The 13,970-nt window shown below is 34.4% G+C and overlaps 1 protein-coding gene across 1 annotated transcript in view; it reads right to left on the bottom strand.

Annotated features, from left to right (window-relative positions):
- The window catches only part of LOC117326934 (baculoviral IAP repeat-containing protein 2-like), a 45,192-nt gene extending 35,529 nt beyond the window's left edge, over positions 1 to 9,663 (bottom strand). The window contains exon 1 of the mRNA XM_033883738.1: positions 9,538 to 9,663. The gene's annotated coding sequence lies outside the window, so the exon portion shown is untranslated. The remainder of the gene's footprint in view (positions 1 to 9,537) is intronic.
- Positions 9,664 to 13,970: the final 4,307 nt, after the last annotated feature.

Below are 13,970 nucleotides of genomic sequence, written 5' to 3'. Positions count from 1 at the left end.
TAGAGTTACAGCTGAATTCCATTGGGGGAATTTGAGAAGAAGTTTAAAATAGGCATTGTTCAGGAAAACCATGATTGCACAATCATGTTACAAATGGCCACCATGGCTGCCAAGTCAATGATTTTACAAGGCGGAAAAATATTAACACTTTGTTGGCACTCCTTCCTTAAAATCCTCACCAATTTCCAACTCAATGGCACCAGTGGAACTGGAGAAGAAGTTTAAAATGTTTTTTCAAGATGGTTGCCATGGTGGCCATTTTGAATTTCTGGCCGACCCGATAAATAACAACACTTGGTAAGGGCCATCTCAGGATAATTTCTGGTAAGTTAGGGCTGAATCCCACTGATGGAATTTGAGAAGAAGTTTGAAATAGGTGTTGTTCAGGAAAACCATGATTGCGCAATCATGTTACAAAATGGCCCCCATTGCTGCCATTTTAAAGTTTTTACGAGGCCGAAAAAATAACAACACTATGTTGGCTAGCCTTCCTTGACATCCTCTACCATTTCCAGCTCAATGGCACCAATGGAACTGGAGAAGAAGTTTAAAATGTGTTTTTCAAAATGGCGGCCACGGCGGCCATCTTGGATTCAGACCAACCCAAAAAATAACAACACTTGGTCGGCATCATATCAGGATCATTTCAGGCAAGTTTCAGCTTAATAGCACTGGTGGAACTGGAGAAGAAGTTTAAAATGTGTTTTTCAAGATGGCGGCTATGGCGGCCATCTTGAATTTCGGACTGACCCGAAAAATAACAACACTTGGTCAGGATCATATCAGGATCATTTCAGGCAAGTTTCAGCTTAATAGCACTGCTGGAACTTGAGAAGAAGTTTAAAATGTGTTTTTCAAGATGGCAGCTATGGCGGCCATCTTGGAATTCGGACTGACCCGAAAAATAACAACACTTGGTCAGGATCATATCAGGATCATTTCAGGCAAGTTTCAGCTTAATAGCACTGGTGGAACTGGAGAAGAAGTTTAAAATGTGTTTTTCAAGATGGCGGCTATGGCGGCCATCTTGGATTTCGGACTGACCCGAAAAATAACAACACTTTGTCAGGATCATATCAGGATCATTTCAGGCAAGATTCAGCCCAATAGCACTGGTGGAACTGGAGAAGAAGTTTAAAATGTGTTTTTCAAGATGGCGGCCACGGCGGCCATCTTGGATTTCGGACCGACCCGAAAAATAACAACACTTGGTCGGCATCATATCAGGATCATTTCAGGCAAGTTTCAGCTTAATAGCACTGGTGGAACTGGAGAAGAAGTTTAAAATGTGTTTTTCAAGATGGCGGCTATGGCGGCCATCTTGGATTTCGGACCTACCCGAAAAATAACAACACTTGGTCAGGATCATATCAGGATCATTTCAGGCAAGTTTCAGCTCAATAGCACTGGTGGAACATGAGAAGAAGTTTAAAATGTGTTTTCAAAATGGCGGCTATGGCGGCCATCTTGGATTTTGGACCTACCCGAAAAATAACAACACTTGGTCAGGACCATCTCAGGATCATTTCAGGCAAGTTTCAGCTCAATCCCACTGGTGGAACTTGAGCAGAAGTTTGAAATGTGAAAAGTTTACGCACGACGCACGACGCACGGCGGACGGCAGACGGCGGACGGCGCACGACGACGGACGAAGCATGATGACCTAAAAAGCTGCTGATCACATTAAAATATTTTAAAATTATTTAACGAGTTAGCATTTAATGCAACAAAACTAGTATCTTTATATATATGGATTATCTATGTATTCTTATTGGCATAATAACAAAATCCTGTCAATTCAGATATGTACTCGAAATATATAATGAGTCTGATCGAGGGATGGTTTCAATTAATTTGGACACAAGTTCAAAATTGTGGAAAATTATACCAAACTATACACAAAATAACCCATATAGAGGTATAATAATTGTACAGCCATTGAGGTATAGCTTTGTTACTAAAAATATACCCAAAATCACTTGAAACTTAACTTTAAATTGTCCAAGTTGCATGTAGCGGACTGACGAAGGCGAAAGAAGCTTTCAAAGTCAGTCAATTGACTTCCACCCATAATTGGCGAGACTTCGATCTGTATGTTGACGAAGCGGTGTATTTGGATTGTTGTAAAAGTCCTAGCTGTTACCGAAGATTTAACGACATATTTGGATTTACTCTGCAGTATGCATAGCAATATGTACGATTTGACAAAATCAGTACTTTTGAAGTGTTTCTATAGGCCCAACGTTAACCTTTATGTGAAATTTTATGCACTTGTTCCATTTCATTTCAGATTTTACTTGGCTAGATGCCTACACACGGACAGAATGAACGTTTCAATCAATAAATGACGGTAAAAACAAAATTTACTCTTTTTGTTTAATGTATTCATCTAATTCATCCTTTTCGATTTCAATCTCATGAGTCATCAATCATAAATGTTGCAGACGCGAACTTGATGTCATACTGTTTTGGCTAGAAACGGGGCATGGCTAAACACAATTGATCATGGTTCTATCGCAGATTAGAACATGGTCTGTAACCAATCAAAACATGCGTTGTAAACGAATCGTGTTAGAATTACCGATATATATCTATAGTCTGTGCCCAACTTAACGTTAACCTACTTAGCTAAATACATGACAACATTTTTTTTTTATAAAAATGCATGTGCGTAAAAATGACACCTGAAACTTACCGGGAATGTTTAAAAACATTATTTGAATAAAAATAATAGTAATGCAATGAATTTTGATTCGAAACAATAGCCTAATTGCAAATAATAGTACAATTACTAACCTAATTAATTGATTCTGACAATGGTTTGTATGTTTTACTTTTTTCTTCTACTTTTCTCTCCCTTCTTTCTTTATGTTATTCTGTCTTGGTCTTGGGAGGTACCAGGTTCTTCTCTGATACACATCGATCATGAACACCAATGATATCACGGTGCTGTCAGCGAACTGCCAGGGGTTATGTGACAGGATCAAAAGGAAAGACGTGTTCTCTTATTTAAGGGAGAAACGATACAGTATCTATTGTTTACAGGACACCCGTTTTTCTCCGGACCAGGAACAAATTATTAAAAATGAATGGGGTTATAACACTTATTTTAGTTCTTTTAAATCTAACGCACGTGGCGTGGCTATTCTTTTGAATAATAACTTTGAATTTAAAGTTTTTAAGGAGAAAAGAGACTTGAATGGTAATTTTCTTGCTCTTGATATAGTTATTGATGGGTCTAGAACAACACTTATTTCTTTATATATATGGACCAAACCAGGACACCCCGGGCTTTTATGAATTAGTTGTAGACACTGTCGATAGCTTTGGGAATGATAATATTATTATATGTGGAGATTTTAACCTAGTTTTAGAACCAAATTTAGACTACGATAATAATTATAAACATGTAAATAATCCTGCAGCCAGAAATAAAGTCTTGGAAATCATTCAAAGCTATAGTCTAATTGACATTTTTAGGGAGCATCATCCAGAAACTAGACGCTACACTTGGCGAAAAGTAAATCCTATAAAACAAGCAAGACTGGACTTCTTTCTAATCTCCGAAACTCTTCTTCCTAGTGTTTAAATAAGTCCAGGATTGAACCAGGCTATAGATCTGATCATTCTATTCCAACGTTATCTTTGACTTTGAATGAATTTAAAAAAGGGAAGGGGCTATGGAAATTCAACAACTCTTTATTATTTGATTCTGAATATTTGGAAATGGTTAAATCTTGTATTGAGGAGGTTAAGCTGCAGTACTGTTTACCTGTATATAATTTTGACTCTCTTAAAAATATTTGTAACAGTGATATACAATTTTTAATAAATGATCAATTATTTTTGGAAACATTACTTATGGATATAAGAGGTAGATCTATATCCTATTCATCTTTTAAGAAAAAACAAGCTAATTTACATGAGGACAATCTTAAGGTGTCCATAGAATTATTAGAGGCGGAAACTGATCCTGACCATGAAAAATTAGACAGATTAAGAAAGGATTTGGAAACGATACGTGTTAAAAAAGTTAAGGGTAGTCTAATTAGATCGAGGGCTAAATGGATTGAGGAGGGGGAGAAACCATCATCATACTTTTTAAACCTAGAAAATAGAAATTTCACTTCTAAGATCATACCTAAAATACAAGCAGATAATGGTGATATTATTTCTAAACAAGAGGATGTTTTGTCTGAAGTAAGATTATTTTATGAAAACCTATATAAGTTTAGAGAGACCGATAACATTAATCTAGAATTACATTTAGAAAACTGTAATATTCCAAAGTTAAGTGATATTGATTCTGATAGTTTAGAGGGTAAGATAACTTTTGAGGAAGCAGGGAAAGTGCTTAGAGGTATGAAAAATAATAAGAGTCCGGGGTCAGATGGTTTTACTTCAGAATTTTAAAAAGTTTTTTGGAAAAATTTAGGTTGTTTTGTCGTGCGCTCTTTAAATCATGGTTTTTTAGCTGGTCAATGTTCAGTTACCCAAAGACATGGAATTATTGTATGTATTCCCAAGGGAGATAAGCCATGCCACTTCTTAAAAAACTGGAGGCCAATTACACTCCTGAATATCACCTATAAAATTGCTTCGGGGGTAATCTCACAAAGAATCAAAACAGTATTAAGTAAAATTATCAATGAAGATCAGACAGGCTTTTTATCTGGTAGGTATATAGGCGAAAATATCCATACAGTGTATGATGTGATGCAATATCTTGAAGATTTAAATATTCCAGGTATGTTGATGTTAGTAGATTTCGAAAAGGCCTTTGACTCGGTTTCATGGAAGTTTATTGATAAAGTCTTCGAGTATTTTAAATTTGGGCCAGAAATAAGAAAGTGGATAAAATTATTTAACAATAATGTATATGCTTCAATTAATCAAGGGGGAAATCTATCGGAACGTATCAATATTGAAAGAGGTTGTCGTCAAGGGGACCCAATAGCTCCTTACATTTTTATTATATGTGCAGAAGTGCTAGCTGCAAGAATTAGAAATAATAATCTTATTAAAGGTATTGATGTAGATAATGTACCAATTTTAAATGTACAATATGCTGATGACACCGGGTTGATACTTGATGGGTCAGAGAGGTCACTTAATGAGTCTTTATGAGAGCTGAATAATTATGCAAAAATTTCAGGGTTAAATATCAATACTAGTAAAACTCAAGTTATATGGTTAGGGAGCTGTAAATATAGTGATGTAACATATAGGCCAGATTTGAATTTACAATGGGGGAAAAATAGATTTACATTTTTGGGGATTGAGTTTTCAGTTGACTTGGATCAAATACCAAAAATGAATTTTGACAAAAAAATTGTAAAACTCAAATCAATTCTTACATCGTGGAAGAGGCGGAGCTTGACTCCGATTGGTAAAATCAATATTATCAAGTCTTTATTAATCTCACAACTAAATTATTTATTCATTACGTTACCAAACCCACCAGAAAAATATATCACTATGATAAATTCTTTATTATTTGACTTTTTGTGGAATGGTAAATGCCATAAGATCAAAACAGACGTTACTATTCAAAATTTTGCAGATGGTGGGCTCAAGATGATTGACGTGTATGCTTTCATTCATTCATTAAAGCTAGGTTGGATTAGAAGATTATTTATGTCTTCAGGCAAATGGTATCTGATACTCAAGTCAACTCTAGATTTAAATAAGCTATATAGTTGTGGGAAAGATTTTGTAAAATTATGCATATCAAGGTGCCACAATAAATTTTGGAAAGATGTCTTTAAAGCATGGGATAAATTAAACTTTTCTGAAGATATGAGGCTAAAAAGACAAGATTGTATTCTTAAAACACCTCTTTGGTACAATAATGACATTAAAGTTAACAACAAATTTGTCTTCTATCCCAACTGGTATATGACAGGTATCTTAACTTTAAATGATTTGATGAAAAATTCTGAAAATCTAGCCTTTCTTTCTTTTGACGAATTTATGCAAAAATTTGGAATTAATACTAATTTTTTACAATATCATGGATTAATATTGGCAATAAAACGCTATTTAAGAAATCTCGAGTTAAAACCAGAGAAGCTTTCACACCCTTTTATACCACAATTATTAGAAATATTTTTTAAGAACAAAAAGGGTGTGAAAGACTTCTACAGGTTTATAATAACTCCAACAACAACTCCTACAGGTACTAGGAAATGGAATTTGAGCTTTAACTTTGATAGAGAAATGTGGTTAAAAATATATAATCTTCCTTTTAAGGTAACAAAAAATTCTAAATTGATATGGTTTCAAGTCAGAATTATTCATCATATCTTAGTTACAAATACCTTCCTTCATAAGATAAGAATAAATCCTAGCCCTATGTGTACTTTATGTAATATGGAAAGGGAGACAATTATACATTGCTTATGGGAATGCAAGGAGGTGCAAACTCTTCTTTATAAATTTGAAACTTTGTTAGATTTGTTGTGTATACCTTTTGCATATAATAAAGACTCATTTCTTTTTGGAATAGTTTTACAAAATTGTAGTTCTGTTGACAACGAAATTTTAATCATTATGAAACATGCATTACATATATAAAACCAGATGTCTTAGCAATTCTTTGAATATCAATGCTCTCATTAATGTAATTAAAGATAATTTTGTAGTCCAAAAATATATGTATAACAGTCTTAGTGACCATGGTAAAAGACAATTTGATTTAGGCTGGAGGAAGTGGAAGCCTTTATTGGATCTATGAGTTGTATTAGTTCTTTACACATCCTACCCTGGTCTTAAACTTATTGTTATATACACTGTACGTATTATTATATAAATACAGGTAACTTACTTTTCTTTTACTTATCTTCTATTGCTGTATATCATAACACTGACTGTTGTGGTCTGTATCGCTGACTAGCCCAGTGATTTATCAGTATTTTATCTTTTAATACATATTGTATTACAATATTCTTGTACATGCATGTATGCAATAATTACATGTATGTAATTAAGAAATGGTACCTTCCCCTCTTTCTTCCTTTCTCTCCCTTCCTATCTGTCTTCCTTAGTGTGTCTTCTGCCTTTCTGTCTGTGAGGGTGTGTGTGAGGATGCGTGTGTGTGTATAGGTGTGTGTATATATATATGTGTATGCATGTACAAATGTACATGTATGTTATGTATGCAGGATCTTCCCTGACACTGGATTCATGCGTGCTATACGCAGAAAATCCATCAAGGCCTCCCAAACTAAACGTCTCTGCACTCTGCATCCTTAGGATGTACTGTTAATTCTAAAATCTGTCATTTGAATGCAGAAAACTTTTTTGATTTTTTTTATTTATTTATAAAGGTAACTAAAGTGCTTGTTGTTGAAGGACACATTGTTAAATTTACAATTCCTGGTTTCAAATTTGAGAGTCCCTAGGACCCTTTATAACAAAATATGAGCGAAAATCCTGTTTATGTTATGTTTATTTATGCTATGTTGTACTATGTTATGTCATGATGCTACATATGCAAGTATATCTGTTATGCCTCGCTATGTATGTATATATGTGTGTATGTATGTAGGTGTGTGTGTGTGTGTGTATGTATGTATGTAGGTATCTATGTATGCTTGTATATATGTATGTATGTATATGTATGTATGTATGTGTATATATGTATGTATGACCTATCATAGCATACACAATGATCTTTTGAATGCTGTGGGTGCGAGTGTGCAAGTGATTGTTTGTTGATGTCTATTTATGTATACCATGTAATGTTTGAAAATAAAAGAAATATAAAAAAAAACACCTAATTAACTGAAATAGTTTGTGTCAAAAACTGCTTTTATTATGTTCTAGTACAAAATATAGATGGTTTTATAGATATTTTCACAAGTGTTTGGTTGTTGCTTTTGAGCATATAGTATTTCTAACAAAAATTAAAAAAAAAAAAATGTTTTCCCACTTTTACTAGTTGCTTGTAGAGCACACTGGGGTATTATCGACCATTTAAGGGTAAATTCACAGCATCCGAGAGTTGCACTGTCATATACTGCTCAAACTTCGATGATCCGATAGCCTCATTGAAGAGCCATATTTATTGACCAACTGGATGCACAGACGTTTATGACCTTGACATAATCTTCAGTGTTATTCAACAATATATGCTGGGTATTATCGACCACTTCCGGGTATTATCGACCATAAGAAAACTTTTTAAAGAATTGATAGTACAATTTTTTTATTATCAACAATATATTTTCATCCAAACTAGCTATAACACAATCATAATTGTAACTACGGAAATGTATAAGGTATAGGGTGCCGAAAACATACTATGGAAACAAAATACAAAATACAAAATGTAAGTTGTTTCAAGCTAGACAGGTATATATGGGCCTTACACACAGAAGTCGCACTGGAACCTATATGCCTGAATATCTGCATCCCGATTCAAGTTTATGAGAGTTGCATCGTTGCTGCACGGAATCTACTACCACAAACTACAGAACTGGTATTTATCAGCAATCTGATACGTAACCAGATGCTAATTATATTCAATTGTTTTGTTGTTATGCTAATATAATACAGTGGAATTAAAGCTTGTATCTGATTCATTAGGGACTGTTCTGGTAAATAAATATAAACACAAGTGTATCTAAAAAAGATATAATCTAATAAATAAATCCTTTTATTGTAAGTTTAAATCCATCAAATTACCAATTTGATTTTGAATATACAGGTTATTTTGGTTATATTCCACTGCATATCTTAATTCTGATTGATCAATTACAACAGAAAAAAATGAAATACGTGCCGGTGAGTGTATTCGATCACGTATTCGGTTGCAAAACAAATTCGCAGAACTATCACTTTATCTTATATTTTTTAACCAGTAAACTACCGTACAAATAGTTTACTAATGAGTCAAATATTTATATAACTAATGTCAAATCATATGTGCGGAGCTCCCCTTTAGTACCCTGCGATTATAATTTCGTCAGGGTATTATCGACCATCCCATGACTATCCCATTTTTCATAAAAACCTTAAAAATAATCATTCATATACAGTTCATACAATAAAAACTGTCAGATTATCTGCTTGTGCATATGAAAACAAACACTTTCATTTTCCCTTTCCAGTTAAATTATCCCGTAACGTTAACGTTGCGTTGTTTTGAAAGACCCGCGCTAGCCAGTTTCAACAATGTCATCCATTAGGAATTAAAGGCTCTCAGAAATCTAAGGAAAACCTCTAGTTATTCCGAAGGGAGTATTCCGAGTGATAGAAGCGATTGAATGACAAGATAACGCTTCTTACGACTTTTATCAAGCTTTAACAAGACAAATGGTCGATAATACCCAGTGGTCGATAATACCCCAGTGTGCTCTAGTATATATATAGTCTAGGTTATTTCCATGTTACCATACATAGATGTGGATGTACTATAAATAGAGCTGACAGGAATACTCATGATCGGTAGGGCTTGGCCCGAATTTCCTCTGGCTTACTACAATATACAGCACACATTACAATAAATTCTAACAAAGTTTTACAAGTACAAACCTTAAAAAGGTAATTGTCATCTTTCCGAAAAACCCATAGGCACTATGTCGGGGTTTATCCGCATGTAAAACCATTCCAGGCCCTACCAGTGAATATTTTAACAACACCGATGCCATCATTCGGAACACTTGATGACCGCAATCGGAACCCCTCGTCATTTTCTCCGAAACTAGACGTTCGCAGACGGAGGCGAGGTGTTCCGATTGAGATGACCGTAGTCTCGCATTAGATGACCGTAGCTCAAGGTCGAGGTGTTCCGAGTGCCGATGCCATGCTTCCAAATGATGACGCATGCACAAACGAAGTCTAGTTGCTAAAGTCGGCTCAAGTGGTTAATAGGTCCTGATGTCTACAATAGTTAGATTATTGTCACTCTAGTCAGCGCCCGAAGTCGCCCCATTGTGCTGCCCGGTACTGCCCGGGGATTATATAATGACCGCCGGGCTTTTATTTTTATCCAAACACTATTTAAACTATTATATATGGATAGATGGTAGCTTAATCAATAATATGGCAAAAAATGGTGAAAATATATTAATATTTGACAGAGTTATAGCTATGTGAAATTAGCGATCTCGCAACCTAGCGCTCGGGATGAGCCATAATCTTGTTATTTGCAATTATACGACCGCCCGGGCTTTTATTTATCCAGACACTATTAAAACTATAATATATGGATAGATGGTAGCTTTATCAATAATATGGTAAAAAATTGTGAAAAAATAGAGGATATCTTACAGTGTTTTCAGTAATACCAAATATATTTCACTCGTGGGCTAATATTTAGATATTTTTCACGAGTGCTGCTGCGCACTCGTGAAAAATATCTAAATATTAGCCCACGAGTGAAATATATTTGGTTTTACTGAAGACACCGTTAGATATTCTGTTTATTACATTTTTTATCAACGAAAAACCTACCCCGTATGCTAACTAGGCCTACAGCGATAATTTGTAAACAAAAAATGTAGTTCCCCCTGTCCAGGTGCTGAGATATATGTCGGGCTTTCGCACCACGACGTTTCGAACCATATGAAAAGACGTTTCGCACCCTATTTTTTTCACTTGTTATAAACCTTAATTAATAGTTAATGTTGTGTTTGTTTGATCTATGGGCGGCCGTTTTAGGATAAAATACAGACACTACATAAGTGGAAAAAAAGCAAAATGGCCATTATGTTCTTTTGACACTTAAGTGCAAAAGATTTACACTTAAGTGTCAAAAAAATTATTTGCACTTAAGTGCAAAAAAATGAAGCGGTTTCCAACAAGAAATTCACCTACCGAAGTAATTTTTTCGACTGGTCCAAAATGAAGGACAATGATTGGTCGACCAATGGGCGAAGTTCTATCAATTTCGTATCGACCAATCAAATCATGCATACTGTCGCAGTGTGCCCTAGCGATACGTAAACAATATGGCGGCTTCTTAATCTTGTAACCGAGCGACTCGTCAGCTGAAAGGCCGTAAGGCCGTAATAGCGGACGTAAAACCCATAAATAAATAAATAAATAAATTATAACCGACAAATGTCGCCCGAGACACGAATTTTATGGAGGTGTCCACAGTTGTAACAAATGCTCGGCAATTAATATAAAGATAGAATGTAAACAATTTTATCGAAATTAGCTCTAGTGGTGAGGGAAGTAACCCGTACATATAGAAGTGAAACAATTATAAAAAAAAAGCTTTGTTGATTTTAAATGGTACAATCGATCAATGTGAAATATAAACCATAATAGAAGGTTTTTTTTACAGTAGACCTTCTTTGACCACGTCTTCCAGTATATGTTTGGTAACAAGTTATGGTAATATTACATAGTACTGTCTTTACCACGCAAATATCTATGAATTTACTTACTTTTTGTGGAAATAAATGCAACTGCATTTGACTTGAATGCAAAGCTGAAAACCAGAGCTTGAAACTGTGCTGGTTGAATTATTATGTCACACCCAAAGTATTGATTAAAGAAATATTTCTATTTTGCAAAGAGTATCACATGTCATTGCGAATATCGACATTTCCGGGAGTGTAGCATAATAAATGGTATTAACTGTAACATTTATGACCAAAATAATGTAAACAGTGAAGGAATAAGGACACTTCACATGCTTTTATGTATTAACTTAGACATATTTACAATTACAGGAAATTTTTAGTAAAAAAATATAAAGTAAAAGCCTCCTCCCCCCGCCCAGGACTGATAATGTAAATGGATGATAATCTAGGGATACATTTATAGTTTTTTGCACTTAAGTGTAAAAAAAGGTTTTTTGCACTTAAGTGTAAAAAAAAGTTTTTGCACTTAAGTGTAAAAAAAGTAGTGTAAAAAAAAAGTTTTTTGCACTTAAGTGTACAAAAAAGTTTTTTTACACTTAAGTGAAAAAAAAGTTTTTTTGCACTTAAGTGTAAAAAAAGTAGTGTAAAAAAAAAGTTTTTTGCACTTAAGTGTAAAAAAAGAGTTTTTTTGCACTTTTTTTTTACACTCAAGTGAAAAAAAAGTTTTTTGCACTTAAGTGTAAAAGAAAAGTTTTTTGCACTTGAGGTTTCCTTAAGGAAAATAATGATAACAAATGTGTTTTAGAAAAGAAAATATCAAAATCTCTATTGGTTGGGTAATTCCCAAAATGCAAGTTACATATATATATAAAAAAAATAATAACTGTCAAAGTTAGTATTTAAATTTAATTTCCAATCTTGTCCACTATTATGAAATGTTATATTTATTCATACTAATGTTAGATGTTGTACTCATCCAACTAAGAGGAAATGACATCTCGGCGACATTATCCCCAGCTACATGTTCCAGAGATTTCCGACACTGCAGGTGGACCTACATCACGCTGGAATTCAGGAGGTGTACTTTTCAGAGATTGTGCGACGTGGTAACTGTGACAAGTCCCCCGGCCTGACAACGACCTCTTTTGAGAAACAACGGAAGAAGATAAATGAACAACTGCTTACTAGAGGACTTTGACTGTGACCAAGTGCATTTCAACAACTCAGGACTCAGGACCCAGTTCCATGCTTTGAGACGACCAGTTTTTGTATAATTGATTGAAATTGATAAACATCTTTAATATGTCATGTTATGCTTTGTAATTTACAATATGTTTCAAGCGATTAATCTTAAAAATCATAACTATCAACTAGAATCATTTCATGATAATCATATTATATTTTATTATTCAATCAACTTTATTGTTGCGAGTTGGAAATGTAAACATTATGATTGATGTTGTTTCCATTATCATTATTTTTGTCTGTGTCATATTAATATTTTGATTTCAGATCTATCTGCTGGTGTATATAATATAATAATATAAATATCCGATTCCTTTTAAATGTTTAATTCCTTTAAATGCTTTGTGTACTACTTCATTGTATAAAAAAGTTGCAGTATATGGACTGTATTAATATCTTTGTTTTTTTTATAAATTAAAAGTGTTAAATAGTGTCCAATCTGGTTTTGTTCATTTTGTAAATGTAAGGGTTATGCCTTTAAAATACATAATTAAAAACAATTTTTGGTAAAAAAAAAAGGTATTTAAATGTGTTATAGAATCAAAACACTGCGAAATAACACAATTTATAAGCGATAAACACCTTTAATACCCATTCTGGTCCAGTTTCATGTCTCTGAGGACTTTGTAAGAGTTATTTCCCTTGAATTGACCTGAAATTACGATAGACAAAAAATACCGAAATTCGTACAAAATACACATTTTTGTTTAATGAAACTTTACTATATCATGTATAATACACATACAATTTGAAAAATCCTTTGATTTTGCACAAACATCTCTTGAATTTTACTATGGCGTGCAGAAACACGTATGAATAGTAGTGCAAAGCGCTTCATCCTGGCTACGCAAATAAGACCGACTTTTTTACAAAGTGTACATTTTTAGCTCACCTGGACCGAAGGTCCGGTGAGCTTATGCCATGGTGCAGCGTCCGTCGTCCGTCCGTCAACATTTGCTTCAAATCGCTACTAGTCAAAAAGTTCTTATTGGATTTTGACCAAATTTGGTCAGAAACATCCTTGGCAGAAGGGGATCAGATTTTGCATAAATGGTGACTCTGACCCCCAAGGGGCCTGAGGGGCGGGGCCCATTAGGGGAAATAGAGGTAATTCCTTCAAATCGCTACTAGTCATAAAGTTATGAATGGATTTGAACCAAATTTGGTCAGAAACATCCTTCAGGGAAGGGGAACAGATTTTGCATAAATGGTTACTCTGACCCCCAAGGGGCTAAAGGGGCGGGGCCTAATGGCGAAATAGAGGTAATTCCTTCACATCGCTACTAGTCATAAAGTTATGAATGGATTTGAACCCAATTTGGTAAGAAACATTCTTGCAGGAGGGGGAACAGATTTTGCATAAATGGTGACTCTGACCCCCAAGGGGCCAAAGGGGCGGGGCCTAAT

This window comes from Pecten maximus, chromosome 5, assembly GCF_902652985.1.
Source record: "Pecten maximus chromosome 5, xPecMax1.1, whole genome shotgun sequence".
NCBI classification, from domain to species: Eukaryota; Metazoa; Mollusca; class Bivalvia; order Pectinida; family Pectinidae; genus Pecten; species Pecten maximus.
The sequence above is the reverse complement of the archived record's forward strand: the minus strand, read 5'-3'. Positions and strand labels throughout refer to the sequence as shown.